This window comes from Adiantum capillus-veneris, chromosome 24 (assembly GCF_014529385.1).
Source record: "Adiantum capillus-veneris isolate H3 chromosome 24, ASM1452938v2, whole genome shotgun sequence".
Classification (NCBI taxonomy): domain Eukaryota; kingdom Viridiplantae; phylum Streptophyta; class Polypodiopsida; order Polypodiales; family Pteridaceae; genus Adiantum; species Adiantum capillus-veneris.
In genome coordinates, this window is record NC_140954.1 from 82,545,750 (window position 1) to 82,563,452 (window position 17,703).

The following is a 17,703-nucleotide window of genomic DNA, read 5'->3' on the forward strand; positions in this document are numbered from 1 at the left end:
CTTGAATCCTCTCGACAGTTAGCCATACAAGGAGATACAACATGCTGGTATGGGGAGATGACATCATGGTTTCAGGTACATGGGTTCAGCATAGACAGGTTGCCACCATTCCATTACTCATTGGATGCACCATCTCTCACTCTTACACAGTCAGAGATCACCAAGCTCATCCGCCAAGACCTGACCCAGCTAGACACCAGGAGGACATGGATACAACCAGCACAAGAATTGGGCACGAAGATGGCTTTCTACAGAGACCACCTCCTCCAGCTTACGGAAGATGGTTTTGTGGCGAGACCCAGATACATGGATACCCACTTGTCTCATGGGATACGATGTGCTATTGGCCAGTTACGCACATCTTCTCACCAGTTGCGGATTGAGACTGGGAGATACAGCGGAGTACCAGCAGAGGACAGGACATGCCCCTTGTGTAACATGGAACCTGAGACAGAGCTACACTATACATGCCGCTGCCCTGTCTACTACGAGATACGAGGCCGCTTCCATTGCTTGTTCAGAGAGGGTTTTGGAACACTCTCAAGTGTCATGGGATACGAAGATCAGAGATGTCTGGGTTTGTTCTTGCTCGAGCTGCGCAGACACAGAGATAGCCTGATGAATGGCGAGGCTAGCCAGTCTCAAAGACGGATCACAGACTTCTTCAGAGCAGACACGGGACAACCACAAGAGCCACCCCCACAGCAGAGCTTCCCCTCGTCTCACACCAGAGGCACACTGATTGACCGAGCGATTGAACTAGGGAAATCCAGGCGCCGGTGACTGCGAAGAACTACACAGCATCGACGGAGGCTACAATAGAAAATTCGGAGCACGCTGGCCAGGCATGCACGACGCCCGGTCAGACTACTAACCATGGAGGAAATTGATGAGATTCGCCAACGACCGATGCTAGATCTCTTGCGATTCAGCTATGCCAACAAGCCGCCCATTTTTTTGCTTAGTTTTTGCTTGACTCACATCAACCAACTTAGAACCCCATAGTATATATCTTTGTTTTGTACTGTTGTTAGGTTATTTTGTTACTCTGACGACACCCGGTCAGACTACTAACCATGGAGGAAATTGATGAGATTCGCCAACGACAGATGCTAGATCTCTTGCGATTCAGCTATGCCAACAAGCCGCCCATTTTTTTGCTTAGTTTTTGCTTGACTCACATCAACCAACTTAGAACCCCATAGTATATATCTTTGTTTTGTACTGTTGTTAGGTTATTTTGTTACTCTGACTTTGTATCAGATCCACCACTTTGTAACTTTCGGGTCTCATAGGTCATTATGGCCTTTTGAAGACGTTAACATAACATTTCATTTAATTTCATTTCTGCCCCGTTGCCCACCCTCTTGCGCTCCCTCAGCCCCACACTCCACCCCTCGTCCCCCCCCCCCCCCCCCCCCCCCCCCCCCCCCCCCCCAAACAGCCCAGTCCTCACGCTACCTACTCCGCGGGCTGAAAGTGCAGGAGGTCCTTTTAGGCAGAAATTTCAGATTTCAGCAGTGCAGAAACTGAGAGACCCTGAGAAATTTAGAAAATTCAGATGTGCAGAAAATTTTCAGATTTTCTGTAATTTCAGAATTGCAGAGGATGTAGATGGGTGTTGCATAAGCATGTATGCGTGATGTGGGAGTGCAATGCACATGTATACATAACGTGGAAACACACATCTACATAGAGTGGTCTTCTCTACTCTCTTTCTCTCTCTACCTCTCCCTCTCTCATTGTGGTTCTTGAACATGAAGAAGCAAGTTTACAAGGACGACCCTCTGGAGCAGGCCATTAAAAAATGCCAAGAAGAAATGTGCGAGACCATCAACAAGATTAACCGCAACCTCATAGGCACAATAAAGACTCTCGAAGAACACGTGTTGGTTCAAGAAAGCAAGATAAACATACTTGAAGGTTGTGGGATTGTCGGGGAAACAACGTCCACACCCACCATTATTAACTTGACACTAGAAGAGAAGCAAAGGAGACGTGTGTGTGCCTTACATGTGAGAATTTGTGGCCTTAAAGACAAAGATAATGTGGACGAAGAGGTGAAAGAACTCATGACTATGATGGGGGTTAATGAGCCGACGCATACAAGTGCTTGTAGAGTGGCGATAAGAAAAATGGAAGCAATGGGGAAACCTCGAAGGAAAGGGTACTTATCCTTCGTTTCCCCTTCATGGAAGCGGAGGACTTTTTGAAGAAGAGACCAACTCTTGAGAAGACGGGAATCTTTCTTGGAGATGACCTCACCCTCACGCAGATTGCTCATATGCAGGAGGTAATGCCGGATATTAGAGTGGCACGAGAAAAGGTAAGATAGCTTTTTCTTGAGATGGAAGAGTAGTGATATTGGAGCGATGCTCCGCATGACGGTGCGAGGCCTATGGGACCACACTCAAAGTTGCTACTTGGAATTGTAATGAATCTCTACGCCTTGATGTGGGTGCTTTTGAGGATAGTTTCACTGGGAGGGACATCATCCTCTACTCTAGACACATTAGGTCCCTGGGCAGTCCTTGCCACATGTCAGCGATACAAATGGGAGAGAGCTTGCAGAGAAGAGACTTGATCAGAGCACAAAGGACGAGGTTCAGGGGGAGTGGCAATTTTATTAAGGGAGGAGTTGCAACCATTGATACATATAGCCCGCAGGGATGAGGAGGCTAGGTACATGTGAGTGAGATTGAGGGTAGAGACAGGCAGATATCTCTACATTGCTATTTGCTACTTTCCTCCGAGTACGTCAGTATGTGCACCTTTAGAGGACAGTCCCTCTTTTCTATTTTGGTATGATGACATATGGGAGTTCTCTAGGGATGGTGACATTTTATCGTGGGGGACTTCAATGCTAGAACTGTCCATCACCAGACAATATTTTATGATACTTCAGAGGAGATGCTGAGGGAGTTGAATGTTGTAGAGATGGGCCTATCTAGATTATTACAGGATGTGGAGCATACTGAGTATGGACGGCAATTGATAGACATGGGGACTGCACATGGATTGGCCATTTTGAATGGCCTACAGAGATTTCCCGGTGTGGGAGGCTTTACATGCTTTCCACAAAGACATGGAGCCGGCAAAGTGGATTATGTCATTGCACAACCGAGCTTTTTCTCCAGTATCCAAGACCTCACAGTTGGACCCAAACCTGTTAGTGTGGCAGTAGATCATGCCCTTGTGTCCATGACCATCTCTTTCTAGTTTAGTGTAGTACATATGCAACGGGTAGTAGCCCTTACTCGCTACACCTTTACACGAGAGACGGACTCTGTCTACATAGATGGGATCTACAGACGCCTGCGCACATAGGAGACAGATCTCTGGAGGAGCTTACTACTATACTGATGGAGAAGCAAAGGCATACCCACACACCCAGCCTGAGTAGAGACGACGTTCTAGGAGCATGCCCAAGACGAGCTGGATGAGGAGTGCCGCGAAATGAGAGTTAGACTTCAGAGGGAGGTGCTTTTGGGGGACATGACTCACAGACCGTCTCGGATTGCCTTGCGACGCCTAGTATGGCGGAAGAAGAGGGCATTTTTGGCTCGACTAGAGCAGGATCTATATCAATTATTCGTGAGTATCAACTATTCTTGAGTCAGGACTCAGGTGAGGCATGGCGACTCTTTCATGAGGCCCCCCCCCCCCCCCCCCCCGAGCCATGCCCACAAACATGTGCTTTTTTCACCATTGAGATGGTGAAGGCGGCCATTGATAGGATGAGGACTGGGAGAGCCTATGATCATGATGTCTTAGTGGCTGAGCATTTTATACATGCTAGGGATTTGCTCGCAGAGCTTCCAGCAGTGATGTTCAACCGTGCCATGTGTGATGGCCTGCCCGATACTTGGAGTATATACAAAGGTTGGCCTTTTGAAGACGTTAAGATAACATTTCATTTCATTTTCTCTCTCTCTCTCTCTCTCTCTCTCTCTCTCTCTCTCTCTCTCTCTCTCGCGTACTCAAGTCGCCCCAACGCGGGTAGGTTGCAGGCACAGCCCAGCGGGGTATCGTGCAGGCCGTGAGCCATCCCTCAAAGGGGGCCGCGAGCAGCAGATGTTTCAACCCATGTACCGTGGAGAATCCTTCAGATATTCTCTCTCTCTCTCTCTCTCTCTCTCTCTCTCTCTCTCTCTCTCTCTCTCTCTCTCTCTCTCTCTCTCGCGCGCGCGCGCCAACGCGGGTACTCAGGTCGCCCCAACGCAGGCAGGTTGCAGGCACAGCCCAGCGGGGTATCATGCAGCCGTGAGCAGCAGACGTTTCAGCAGGTTACAAGACAACAGGGCTTCGCCCCCGTATTACTTGCCACAGGCGTTTAGTGGCGCCCGCAGTGGGCTGTGGCATAGAACCCTCGTATTGGGGAACAGGTGGAAGCTTCATTGCGTTCAGCAGAGCTCGAGCAGGTGGAGGTTTTGGAGAGCTGTGGAAGAGCAGGTTGCAGGCAGACCGAGGGGTGCCTATTTGCATATTGTCTCCTTGATTCGTATCGCCCATAAGGGGCTATGTTGTGGATGCCGCCTGGTCTCAACTGAGCCAGCGCTGGCTTTGGCTTCTTGGATTCCGAATGTATGCAGCAGGTTTTGTGATCCGGGTTGACACTACCCGAGGTATGTATTTTGTTGAGGGGGTAGCGAGCTAAAGGCTCCCGAATATATCTCCTTTTGGTTGCGCAGTCATACCTGCCAGCAGGTGTCTGGATAAGGCCACCTGGTCTCAACCGAGCCAGAGTGAGCTAGTGCTTCACATTGCTTTTGTTGCCGAGTACTGGCATTTCCGGCTAGACTTGTGCCCTATCCGCCTGGACTCAGCCGAGCCAGAGCGTCGAGCTATACCCGCATCGCCAATGGAGGCCATGAACGCTTCGTCAGTGGAGGCCATGATCGTTTCGCCAGTAGGTAAGCCCCATACGAAGGCAACCTTGTGCTTACAAACAAGCGGATAACACAAATGGAAAGGGAGGTGAAAGAATGGAAAGCAGAGACGGAGGGATGGTGGAAAGAGAAGGCCAACCTTCTTCAAATGTTTCTCAATGAAGGCGTGCAAAGGAAGAAGGAGAAAGAGGACTTGCACGCAGAGCTACAAGCACTTAAGGCGGATTCACAAGCAGTTAGAGAAGAGGTCACAAAACTCAAGCGAGAGCTTGCGGATAGAGTAAGCAGTGGACTGGAAGAACGGGAACTCCAGCCCTCGGTGATAGAGGAGATCAAGGTCATCAAGGAGCAGGTACGGATGATCACAGAGGAGGAGAAACAGAAGGTGGTAAAGACGTCTTCGTGGATGGATGTGATCACGAAGACGTAGAAGAAGGCGAATGAGGCCGAGAAATGGATAGAAGTCGCTAAGAAAGGGAAAGGGAAAGAAACCACATCCGTCCCCACTCCTACAATCATCAACATGACTCTAGAAGAAGAGCAGCGAAGGAAAACTAGAGCCTTGCATATATGAGTAACCGGTCTAAAAGACCGAGATGATGTGGAAGGGGAAGTCGAAGAACTTCTCCGCATGATGGGTAGTGATGCTACTCATACAAAGGCATGGAGGGTAGGAAAGAAGACACAAGGCAATGGGGAGACTTCAAAAGGGAGAGCTTTAATCATCCGTTTCCCATCCATGGAGGCAAAGAAGGACTTCTTAAAGAAGCGCTCTACACTAAAGAAAATGGGCATATTCCTTGGAGATGACCTCACTCTCGTACAGCTTGCGCATATGAGAGAGGTAATGCCAGAGATTCAAGTGGCAAGGGAGAAGGGAAAGACGGCCAGAGATGGCCGGGTGGTGATTGTAGAGCAGCGCTCCACATGACGGTGCGAGACCTATGGGACCACACTCAAAGGTGCCACCTGGAATTGTAATTGTAGAGCGAGACCTATGGGACCACACTCAAAGTTGCCACCTGGAATTGTAATGGATCTATGCGCCTTGATGTGTGTGTTTTTGAGGATAGTTTTATTGGTAGAGACATCGTCTTCTACTCTGAGACACATCAGGCTCCGGGGCAATATATGCCTCACATTAGTGGATATAGATGGGAGACAGCCTGTAGACAGGAGACACGATCAGAGCACAGAGGGCGGGGCTCAGGAAGAGTGGCAGTGTTTTTTTTATAGAAAAAGAACCTTCTATTAGTTAATGAAAGCTGCCCATAGAGCTACATCCACCTCTGCAAGAGAGGGCTACAACAAGCGTGATGGGGAGACTCTCCCAATCAAAAAACAGCATATATAAAATGAGGCTAAATCAAGAGATGGGAGGAGGGAAGAGCCACACAGGTGGACAGTAGTGCCATCTGAGCACCCCCTGGACTATGGTGTAGAAAGGCCCAGGGCGCCAGAGTCGAAGGAAAGCCTCGCGGCGCTCCCGCATGCGGTCGGAGCTACCCTGTAGTCCCTCAAGCTGTCCTTTGAGAGTATGGATCAACTCTAGCCAAAAGTCATGAACAGTCTCCGTTGGTGGCACAGGGCGAGCCTCAAAGATGCGGAAACAGCGGGCCCGCCAGATGAACCAAAGTGTCAGGCCACTGATGAGCTCCCAACACTCCTCTCTCTCACTGCACCACTTCTGTGGAGTAAGCTCTGTAGCAGGTTGGAGTGTAGGTAGCCCCCCCTGCATCACTATCATCTTGCTGGTGGAAGATAGCTCAAACTGAAGTGCCAGGCTTGTGAGTGTGGACCAGGCCACTGCCCCCCAAGTGTACTGTCGAGCCGTGGAGAGAGCAGGCATCAATCGAAGAACTCGTAGCCACACCTGCTGGGCCGAGGGACAGTCCCAAAGACAATGACGTTGACTCTCCACCAATTGGTCACAGGCTGCACACAGGCTGCACATGCGACCGAGAGACCACTATGCACAAGCCAACTCCCTACTGCTGTGGCTCTGTGTGCAACCAACCACTGAAACAAAGTGACGGGCCTCGGCTGTCTGGAGTCCCACAACCTCTGCCAAAAGGCTGCCAAGAACTCGACTGTGAGGCCCTCCTCCTGCCAATGGCGTGCTGCAGCGGGGCGGGCCTCTCTGTGTGCTGCAAGTATATGATGTCCAAGCCGAACAGTGTACTGAAAGAAGGGGACTCCTGGGCGGTCTGCAGAAGAAAAGGGGTCCCTCCATAGCCACTCACCAGGATCCCACTGTACTCGTGCCAGTGGACAACACTCCCAAGTCCATAGCCTCCAATGTCCAGTCTCAAGAGCTGCTGGGTGAGGGTCTATGACGCAAGTCCTCCCACAGATGCCCGCAACTCGGATCCTCTGGAAACAGCACTCTGCTACCTGCGGGGCCTCTATTGTAACTCGCTGTAATCGTCTCCCACCTTGAAGCTCAAAGAACAGGGTTGGGATAGCAGGCCCTGACTGAAATGAGAACCTCTAGTCGTGTGAAGGCTCCCATCCACCGGGGTGCTATTGGCTCGAGAGGCGTGAGCCACTCAGCTGGAATTGACTCTGAGATGTCCTGACACATGCTCTGCACCCCTCTCATGCCCTGTATAGCTGGAAACCGTGCACCTCCTCTGACAAACTTGTGAACTCTAGCCAGTCACCTAGAGAGCGTGTTGGACCTGCTGCCATGGGACCCCAAGGACATGAGGCCGACTCCCAACCAAGTGGCCTCTCTGAGTGCTAACCATGGGGTTCCAGACGAGGGGCTGCCGTAGGCGCTCCTCCGTGCACGTTGGCTGTCTTTGCTCGAGGCCACGCCGTAAGAGCTCCCAAGATCGCAGCAAACTCACAGCGAAGCGGTCCTCCAGTCTCCTGCTCAAACCAACTCGGCGAAACTCTGTAAAGATCCATCTGGTCGAAGGTTGCCAAGGGCCTCTTGACTGAGGCACCCTGGCACGAAGCCTCTACAGCAAGAACTCCTTCCAGGGCTCCTCGCCAGGAAGAAGTCCTCTGACGACGAACTTCCCAAGAAGGGCTCTGCTCTGCTGTGTTGGATCAATGATCCCAAGCCCTCCCTGAGAACAAGGAAGTGTGAAGACCGACCAAGCCACCTTGGCTCGGGCAATCTGAGTGTCACGACCTGACCAAAGGAAGTTCCTGATCAGCCTCTTTACCTGGCTGATACAAGAACTCGAGAAGATCCAGCAAGAAGTGATGTTCCACATAGTCGCCAACAACACCTGGTTGGCAACTACTACTCTACTAGCCAGCGAAAGTCGTGCTGAGCTCCAATGTAACAGCTTTCTCTTGATGGACAGGAGAAGAGGAGCAATCTGCTGCTCGGGGGACAAGCCCAAACCAACCTGACAACCCAAGCACCGAACTGCAGTCCCTGGGGGAATCCACCTGAAACCCTCTCTTGGCATCCAATCTGGCACAGGAGCACTGCCAACCGAGAAAGCCACTGTCTTTCTCCAGTTGATTAGTGCGCCCGATGCACAACAGAAGGTCTCCAAAGCCTGCTCACATCTGTGTAGATTGGCCTCCTCGCCCTCTAAGTACAGGGCTGAGTCGTCGGCAAACTCAGCCTCCAGAAGCTCATCTCCCCATATAGGGAGTGCTAAGCCCCTCAGACCAACCTGCTGTGACACCAAAAATCTGCTCATCGCCTCCGCATAGAACAGAAAGAGAAAGAGTGGCAGTGTTATTCAGGGAGGAGTTGCAGCCATTGATACATATAGCCTGCAGCGATGTGCAAGCTATGTACATGTGGGTGAGATTGAGAGCAGAGACAGGGAGATATCTTTACATTGCTATTTGCTACTTTCCCTTGAGTACGTTAGTTTATGCACAACCTAGAGGACAGTCTATCTACTATCTTCAAGTCAGGAGACACTATGGAGCCTAGAAACTATCGTACTATCATGATTGGACACAGATTGGCACTGTTGTACGCATCTATTCTTGAGCAGCAGCTGAGTAGATGGGCAAAGAGGGAGGGGATACGCGCAGCCGGGTAGGCAGGTTTCAGGAGGGGTTTTTCTACTCTTGACCATATCTTGACACTCAGAGCCATCATTGAGGAGGGCAGATCGCGTGGGAGACGGATCTATTGTAGCTTCGTGGATTTCCGTAAAGCATTTGACACAGTGCCCAGAGCTAGATTGATGCGCAGATTACAGCAGATGGGAGTACCCACAGAGCTCATTTGGTGGGTCATGGAATTATACAGGTCAGTAGTGGGGCAGGTACGCACCTCAGAGGGTCTATCCAGACCGGTTTACTCCACTATTGTGGTGAAGCAGAGCTGCCCACTCTCTCCTTCTTTGTTTGGTATGTATGTGGATGAGGTTTCTGACTACTTTGAGAGAGATGGCGATAGAGGTGCATAGCTGGCAGGGACAAGGATTCCACTAATGTTATATGCTGATGATATTGTGTTGATCTCGGACTCTCCGCAGGGGATGCAACGTCACTTGGATGCTTTGCATATGTTTTCCCAGGAAAGTGGTTTGTCCTTCAACCTTGGTAACACCAAGGTCATGGTATTTAATACCACCCCACATTGGATCAGGAGGTCACCGCCCGCATTCACATACAGCCAGGAGGAGGAGGAGTATATAGATGCTTACACTTACCTTGGAGTGGTTTTTAGTGGGCCAACATTTTCATTGAGGAGGGCAGCAGAGACTAGATTGACCAGAGCCCATGCAGCATTGAGTAGATTGGAAAGGATGTGTTCACAGGTTCAGTTTCAGGAGCCTCGGACGAAGCTCTGGCTCTTTGACACTTTGGTGGCTTTTGCATTGCCTTACGGAGCTGAGATTTGGGGACCTTCATTGGATCATTATGGGAGGATAGGCCGCACTGATGGATGGGGGGACATGGAGAAGCCTCTGGTCTCTATGATCTCGCGGCTCATTAGAGCTAAGGCTTCAGTACCACGTGCTATTGTCCCAGCAGAGCTAGCTGCCCCCCAACTAGTGGTTGAGGCGGTCACCAGATCTGTCTCCTTCATACAACGCATGTGGGAACTTCTCAGAGACAGATATGTCCGCCTTGCACTTGAGTCCTCTCGACAGTTAGGCATGTAGGGAGATACATCATGCTGGTATGGGTAGATGACATCATGGTTTCAGGCACATGGGTTCGGCATAGACAGATTGCCTCCCTTCCAGTACTCAGTGGATTGCACCGCACCCTCTCTGACTCTTACAGAGTCTGAGATCACCAGGCTCATCCGCCAGGACCTGACTCAGCTAGACACCAGGAGGACATGGATACAGCCAGCACAGGAGCTGGACACGAAGATGGCTTTCTACAGAGAGCATCTTCTCCAGCTTCCGGAGGACGGTTTTGTGACGAGGCCCAGATACATGGACACCCACTTGTCTCATGGGATACGATCTGCTATTGGCCAGATATGCACATCTTCACACCAGCTGCGGATCGAGGCTGGGAGATACAGTGGAGTACCAGCAGAGGCCAGGACATGCCCCCTGTGTGACATCGAGCCTGAGACAGAGTTGCACTACACAAGCCACTGCCTCGTCTACTACGAGATATGAGGCCGCTTCCATTGCTTGTTCAGAGAGGGCTTTGGACCATTCTCTAGAGTCATGCGGTACGAGGATCAGAGATGCCTGGTTTTGTTTTTGCTCGAGCTACGCAGACACAGAGAGAGCCTGATGAGAGGAGAGGCTAGCCAGTCTCAGAGACAGATCACAAACTTCTTTAGAGCTGCCACTGGACACCCGAAGGAGTTACTACCATAGCAGAGCTCATCGCTTTACACCATAGGCATACTGATTGACCGAGCGACTGAGCTGGGGAGATCCAGACGCCCACGACTGCGGAGGACTACACAGCATCGACAGAGGCTGCATTAGAGGATATGGATCACTTTGGCTCGACATGCACGACGCCCGGTCAGACTACTAACCATGGAGCAGATTGATGAGATCCGCGAGTGATCGATGCTGGATCTCCTGTGATCTAGCTATCTTGTTTAGCTGCCTAGTTCACACCTAGGAGTTTAGGATTCCATAGTAATTTATTTTGCCATTTTGTCATCTTGTTACTCTGACTTTGTATCAGATCCACCACATTGTATGTTTCTGGTGTCATAGGTCACTTTGGCCTTTTGAAGACGTTAATATAACATTTCATTTCATTTGTCTCTCTCTCTCTCTCTCTCTCTCTCTCTCTCTCTCTCTCTCTCTCTCTGTGAGATCATGGTATGGGAGACATTCACAGAGGGAGATTACTGACTTCTTTAGAGCAAGGGCTCAACAGCTAGATGCGCATGCTCCACGGTAGACTTCAGAGCCCACTTATACCAGAGGTATATCGATTGACAGCCATTGAGCTCGCGAGAGCTAGACGTCCACGTCTACGAGGGCGACCATGACATTGACGGAAGCTCCATCAGCGGATCAAGACTATTCTAGCACGACATGTGCGACACCCAGTACGACTATTTATAGAGGTGGATATTGACGAAGCTCTTTAACGACTTGTTTTTAGTCTTTCATTGTACTTCACTTTCTTTTAATTCTGTACCCAGACGTTGGATTAGATCCGCCAAGATAGTTTGGTCTCATAGGTCATAGTAGCCTATTGAAGACGTTTAATATAACATTTCGTTTCGTTTCATGTCTCGGCCCAAGACGAGGAGATTGCGTCACTCAAGAGGGAGCTAGCTGAGGCACCATCACGAAATACACTTGAAGAAGGAGAATTGCAACCTTCCGTAATAGAAGAGCTCAACACGATCAAAGAGCTCGGGGGAAACCTCGAAAGAAAGGGCACTCATCCTTCGCTTTTCCTCCATGGAAGCGAAGGACTTTTTGAAGAAGAGACCAACTCTTAAGAAAACGGGCATCTTTCTCGGGGATGATCTTACCCTCTCACAGATCGCTCATATGCAAGAGGTAATGCAAGAGATTAGAGCGGCAAGGGAAAAAGGTAAGATTGCTTTTTACGGAGATGGAAGAGTGGTGATATTGGAGCCATGCTCGACATGACGGTGTGAGACCTATGGGACAACACTCAAAGTTGCTACCGGGAATTGTAATGGATCTATGCGTCTTAATGTGGGTGCTTTTGAGGAAAGTTTTAGTGGGAGAGACGTCATCTTCTACTCTGAGACACATCAGGCCCTTGGGTAGTCTATGCCTTACATTAGTGGATACAGATGGGAGACCGCCTGTAGACACGAGACACGATTAGAGCACAGAGGGCAGGACTCAAGAGGAGTGGCAGTGTTATTCAGGGAGGAGTTGCAGCCATTTATACATATAGCTCGCAGGGATGAGCAAGCTAGGTACATGTGGGTGAGACTAAGAGCAGAGACAAACAAATATCTTTACATCGCTATTTGCTACTTTCCCCCGAGTATGTCAGTGCATGCACCACCCAGAGGACAGTCTCCCTTTTCTATTTTGAATGATGACATCTGGGAGTTCTCTAGAGATAGTGACATCATCATTTTAGGGGACTTCAATGCTAGGATTGCCCATCATTAGACAGTTTTTTATGAAACTTCAGAGATGTTCAGAGAGTTGGATGTTGCAGAGACGGGCCTATCCAGACTTTCACAGGATATGAACATACTGAGTATGGATGACACTTGATAGACAAGGGGAGTGCACATGGATTGGTCATCTTGAATGGCCTATAGAGATTTCCCGATGCGTGGGGTTTTACATGCTTTCCACACAGACATGGAGCCAGCACAGTGGATTATGTCATGGCACAGCCGAGTCTCATCTCTAGTATCCAGGATCTCACCGCTAGACCCAGACCTATTGGTGTGGCAGTGGATGCTCTTGTGTCGCTGACCATCTCTTCCCAGTTTAGTGTAGCACACAGGCCACAGGCAACAACCCCTACTCGCTACACCTTTACGCGAAAGACGGATTGTGTATACATGGGATCTACAGACGCCTGTGTACAGAAGAGCCAGGGCGACCTCTGGAGGAGCTTACTACTATACTGACATAGACATTACATGATGCAGCAGTAGAGGCATACCCACACACCCAACGTGAGCAGAGAAGCTGTTCTGGGAGCATGCCCCAGAACCATAGTTACCGGGGAACGCCCCCTAGCCCCTGTTCCGGCGTTCCGGGGGGCAGTTCCCTTCCCGAACGTTCCGGAAAGTCCCGGAATGTCTGACGTTCCAGGTGGCCAATACAAACCGGAACGGCTGTTCCGGAACGTTCCGAAACGCCCCCGGACCGTTCCGGAATGCCCCTGGAACGGCCAACGGCTACAAACAAATTTGGCAAAAATTGAAAAAATTGAAGTAAATGTTTGGGCTTCTTTTGAAAGTGTGCAAGGCCTCAAGGACTCATAAAATGCACCCCCCTCCCCCTTTCTCTTCACAAGCTAATCCTCAAGGCTCAAGCTCTCTCCCTCTCAAGACTCACTCTCTCAAGGCTCAAAGCTTCAAGCCTTCAAGCTCTCTTCCTCTCCCTCCCACTCTCTCAAATCTCTCCCTCTCCATCTCACTCTCTCTCTCTCTCTCTCTCTCTCTCATCATCTAGTCATAGCAAGGTTGAATGGTCTTCAAAACAAGTTTTTTGTGAGTATTACAGTCAAAGCACTCTAATACTCCTTCTATTTAAACACAAGGAGCTAAAAATTGCACTATTTGGGTGTTTTTTATACCTCCCGTTCCGCGACGTTCCCGTTCCGGACCCCTAGCCGTTCCCCCGTTCCGCGGGGATCCCGTTGCCGTTCCCTTTCCGCGTTCCGGGTAACTATGCCCAGAACAGCTGGTATGATGAGGAATGCCGCGAGACTAGAGCTAGACTTCAGAGGGAGGTACTTTTGGGGGCAATCACTCACAGGTAGTCACAGATTGACTTGGGCGCCTAGTGCGGCGGAAGAAGAGGGCATTTTTGGCATGCGTAGAGTAGGACCTATACCAATTATTCTTGAGTTAGGACTCAAGTGAGGCATGGCGGCTCTTTCATGAGCACTCCCCCCCTGCCATTACCACTACAGAGGCTTGGGGCCAATACGCGTCATCTCTGTACACAGTCCCTGTGGATAGCCGCTCCTTCCCGACTCCCCCGATCCATGCCCCCACACATGTGCTTTTTCCACCGCTGAGATGGTGAGGAAGGCCATTGACAGGATGAGGACTGGGAGAGCATATGATCATGATGGCTTAGTGGCTGAGCACTTCATGTATGCCAGAGATCTACTAGCAGAGCTTCTAGCGGTTATGTTTAACCGTGCCATGTGTGAGGGCTTGCCTGATACTTGGAGCCTATCTACTATTGTACGTATCTTCAAGTCAGGAGACCCTATAGAGCCTGGGAATTATCGCACTATCATGATCGGACACACATTGGCACGGTTGTACGCATCCATTCTCGAGGAATAGCTGAGCAGATGGGTAGAGAGAGAGAGGATACGTGCAGCCGGACAGGCAAGGTTCAGGAGAGGTTTTTCTACTCTTGATCGTATCTTCACATTGAGAGCCATCATTGAGGAGGGCAGATCACATGGGAGACGGATCTATTGTAGCTTTGTGGACTTCCGCAAAGCATTTGACATAGTTACCAGAGCTAGATTGATGCGCAGATTACACGAGATGGGAGTACCCACAGATCTCATTTGGGGGATCATGGCATTATAGAGGTCAAAGGGCCTATCTACAGCGGTTCACTGCACTATTGGAGTGAAGCAGGGTTGCCCGCTCTTTCCTACTCTATTTGGTATGTATGGCTACATTGAGAAAGATGGTGATAGTGGTGCACAGCTGGCAGGGACATGGATTCTACTATTGTTATATGCTGATGATATTGTGTTGATCTCCGACTCTCCGGAGGGGATGCAACGTCACTTGGATGCTTTGCATAGGTTCGCCCATTAAAGTGGTTTGTCTGTCAACCTTGGTAAAACCAAGGTCATCGTATTTAATACCACCCCACAGTGGTTCAGGAGGTCAATGCCCTCATTCACATATGGCCAGGAGACACTGGAGTATACAGATGCTTACACTTACCTTGGAGTGGTTTTCAATGGACCAGCATTTTCTTTGAGAAGAGCAGCAGAGACTAGACTGATCAGAGCCCACGCAACATTGGGTAGATTGGAGAGGATGTGTTCACATGTTCAGTTTCAGGAGGCTCGGACGAAGCTCTGGCTCTTTGACACTTTGGTGGCTTCTGCATTGCTCTATGGAGCTGAGATTTGGGGACCTTCATTGGACCATCATGGGAGGACAGGTCGCACTGATGGATGGGCGGGCATGGAAAAGCCACTAGTCTCTATGATCTCGCGGCTCATTAGATCCAAGGCTTCAGTACCACGTGCCATTATCCGGGCAGAGCTAGCTTCCCGCCCACTAGCGGTGGAGGCGCTCACCAGATCTGTCTCCTTCATACAGTGCATGTGGGAACTTCCGAAAGACACATATGCTTGCCTTGCACTTGGGTCCTCTCGACAGTTAGCCATGCAGGGAGATACATCACGCTGGTATGGGGAGATGACATCATGGTTTCAGGCGCATGGGTTTAGCATAGACAGATTGCCCCCCTTCTAATACTCACTGGATGTACCCTATCTAACTCTTACACAGTCCGAGATCACCAGACTCATTCACCAGGACTTGACTTAGCTAGACACTAGGAGGACATGGATACAGCCAGCACAGGAGTTGGACACGAAGTTGGCTTTCTTTAGAGAGCATCGTCTCTAGCTTACGGAGGACGTCTTTGTGACGAGGCCCAGAATCATGCATACCCACTTTTCTGATGGGATACGGTGTGCTATTGGCTGGGAGATATTGTGGAGTACTGGCAGAGGCCAAAACATGCCTCCCGTGTGACATGGAGCCTGAGACAGAGTTGCACTACACTTGCCACTGCCCCGTCTACTACGAGATACGTGGCCGCTTCCACTGCTTGTTTAGAGAGGGCTTTGGACGAGTCATGCGGTACGAGGATCAGAGATGCTTGGGTTTGTTTTTGCTCGAGTTGCGCAGACACAGAGAGAGCCTGATGAGGGGAGAGGCTAGCGAGTCTCAGAGATGGATCACAGACTTCTTTAGAGCAGACACTGGACAGCCAGAGGATCTACTATCATAGGAGAGCTCGTCGCCTCACACCAGAGGCACACTGATTGATTGAGCGACCGAGCTAGGGAGATCTAGACGCCCACGATTGCGGAGGACTACACAGCATCGACAGAGGTTGCATTAGAGGATTCGGATCACTTTGGCCCGACATGCACGAGGTTTGGTCAAGCTATTGACCATGGAGGAGATTTATGAGATCCGCCAACGACCGATGCTGGATCTTTTGTTATTTTGCTATCCCACACCTAGCATTTTTGGATTTCATAGTATTTTATTTTGTCAGCTGATCAGTTATCCATCTTTTGTTAGTTGGAGGAGATGCTTTCTGTAGAAAGCCATCTTTGTGCCCAACTCTTGTACCGGATGTATCCATGTGCTTATAGTATCTAGTTGAATCAGATCCTGACGTATAAGTCTAGTGGTCTGTGTCTGTGTGAGAGAAAGGGAGGGTGCATCCAAGGAGTACGGGAATGGAGGCAGTCTATCGATGCTGAAGCCATGTGACTAAAACCATGAAGTCATCTTCCCATACCAACATGTTGTGTCCCCTTTTAGCGCTAGCTGTTGGGATGACTCAAGGGCTAGTCGAGCATATCTGTCTCTGGGAAGGTCCCATAAATTATGCATGAAGGAAACAAAGCTAATAAGGGCCTCAACTACGAGAGGGGGGGCAATTAGCTCAGCTCGAATAATCTCATGCAGCACTGAGGCCTTAGCCCGAATCATCCGAGAGAACATAGAGACCAGAGGCCTCTCCATACATCTCCATCCATCAATGCTACCAGATCTGCCCTGGTGGTCCACTGAGGGCCCCCAAATCTGAACCCCATAGAGCACAGCTTAAGCCACTAGAGTGTCAAAAAGCCACAGCTTTGTTCGAGGTTCCTAAAACTGAACCTGTGAACACATCTCCAAACCTCCCATGGTTGCATAAGCTCTCGGAAATCTAGTCTCTGCTGCTCTTCTCAATGAAAATGCCATTCCACTAAAGACTACCCCAAGATAGGTGTATGCATTTGTATACTCCACCGTCTCTTGGTGATATGTAAATGTAGGTGCTGACCTCCTGACCCTCTGTGGTGTGGTGTTAAACACCATGACCTTGGTTCTCCCTAGGTTAACAGACAATCCACTATCGTGGGCAAATGTGTACAAAGCATCTAAATGATGTTGCATCCCCTCTAGGGAGTCGGAAATCAACACAATTTTCAGCATATAACAATAGTGGGATCCACATCTATGCCAACTATGCTCCTCTATCACCATCCCTCTCAATGTAGTCAGCAATCTCATCCACATACATGCCAAATAGTGTAGGAGATAGCGGGCAACCTTGTTTCACCCTAATAGTGGAGTGAACCAAATCACAAATCCCCTTTGGAGTGAGTTCATGCCCCACTACTAACTTGTATAGAGCCATGATCCCCCAAATCAACCTCTTGCTAACTCTCCAAGCACCTATGTGTGTGGCTTTAGAAATACCCATGCGCTTCAAGAGCTTTAGAAATACCCATGCGCTTCAAGAGCTCTTGCTAACTCTCCAAGCACCTATGTGTGTGGCTTTAGAAATACCCATGCGCTTCAAGAGCTCTTGCACTTCTTCTACTTTTCTAGTGTCTTTGAGACCTGTGACACGCACATGAAGGGCCGTAGTCTTTCTCTTTTGCTCCTCCTCGATTGTCATATTGATGATAGTGGATGTCGTTGTGGCTTCAT

The 17,703-nt window shown here is 49.8% G+C and overlaps 1 protein-coding gene across 5 annotated transcripts in view; it reads left to right on the plus strand.

Annotated features, from left to right (window-relative positions):
- The window catches only part of LOC147426674 (structural maintenance of chromosomes protein 6B-like), a 209,963-nt gene that overhangs the window by 69,258 nt on the left and 123,002 nt on the right, over positions 1–17,703 (plus strand). The gene's annotated exons all lie outside the window — the stretch shown is intronic.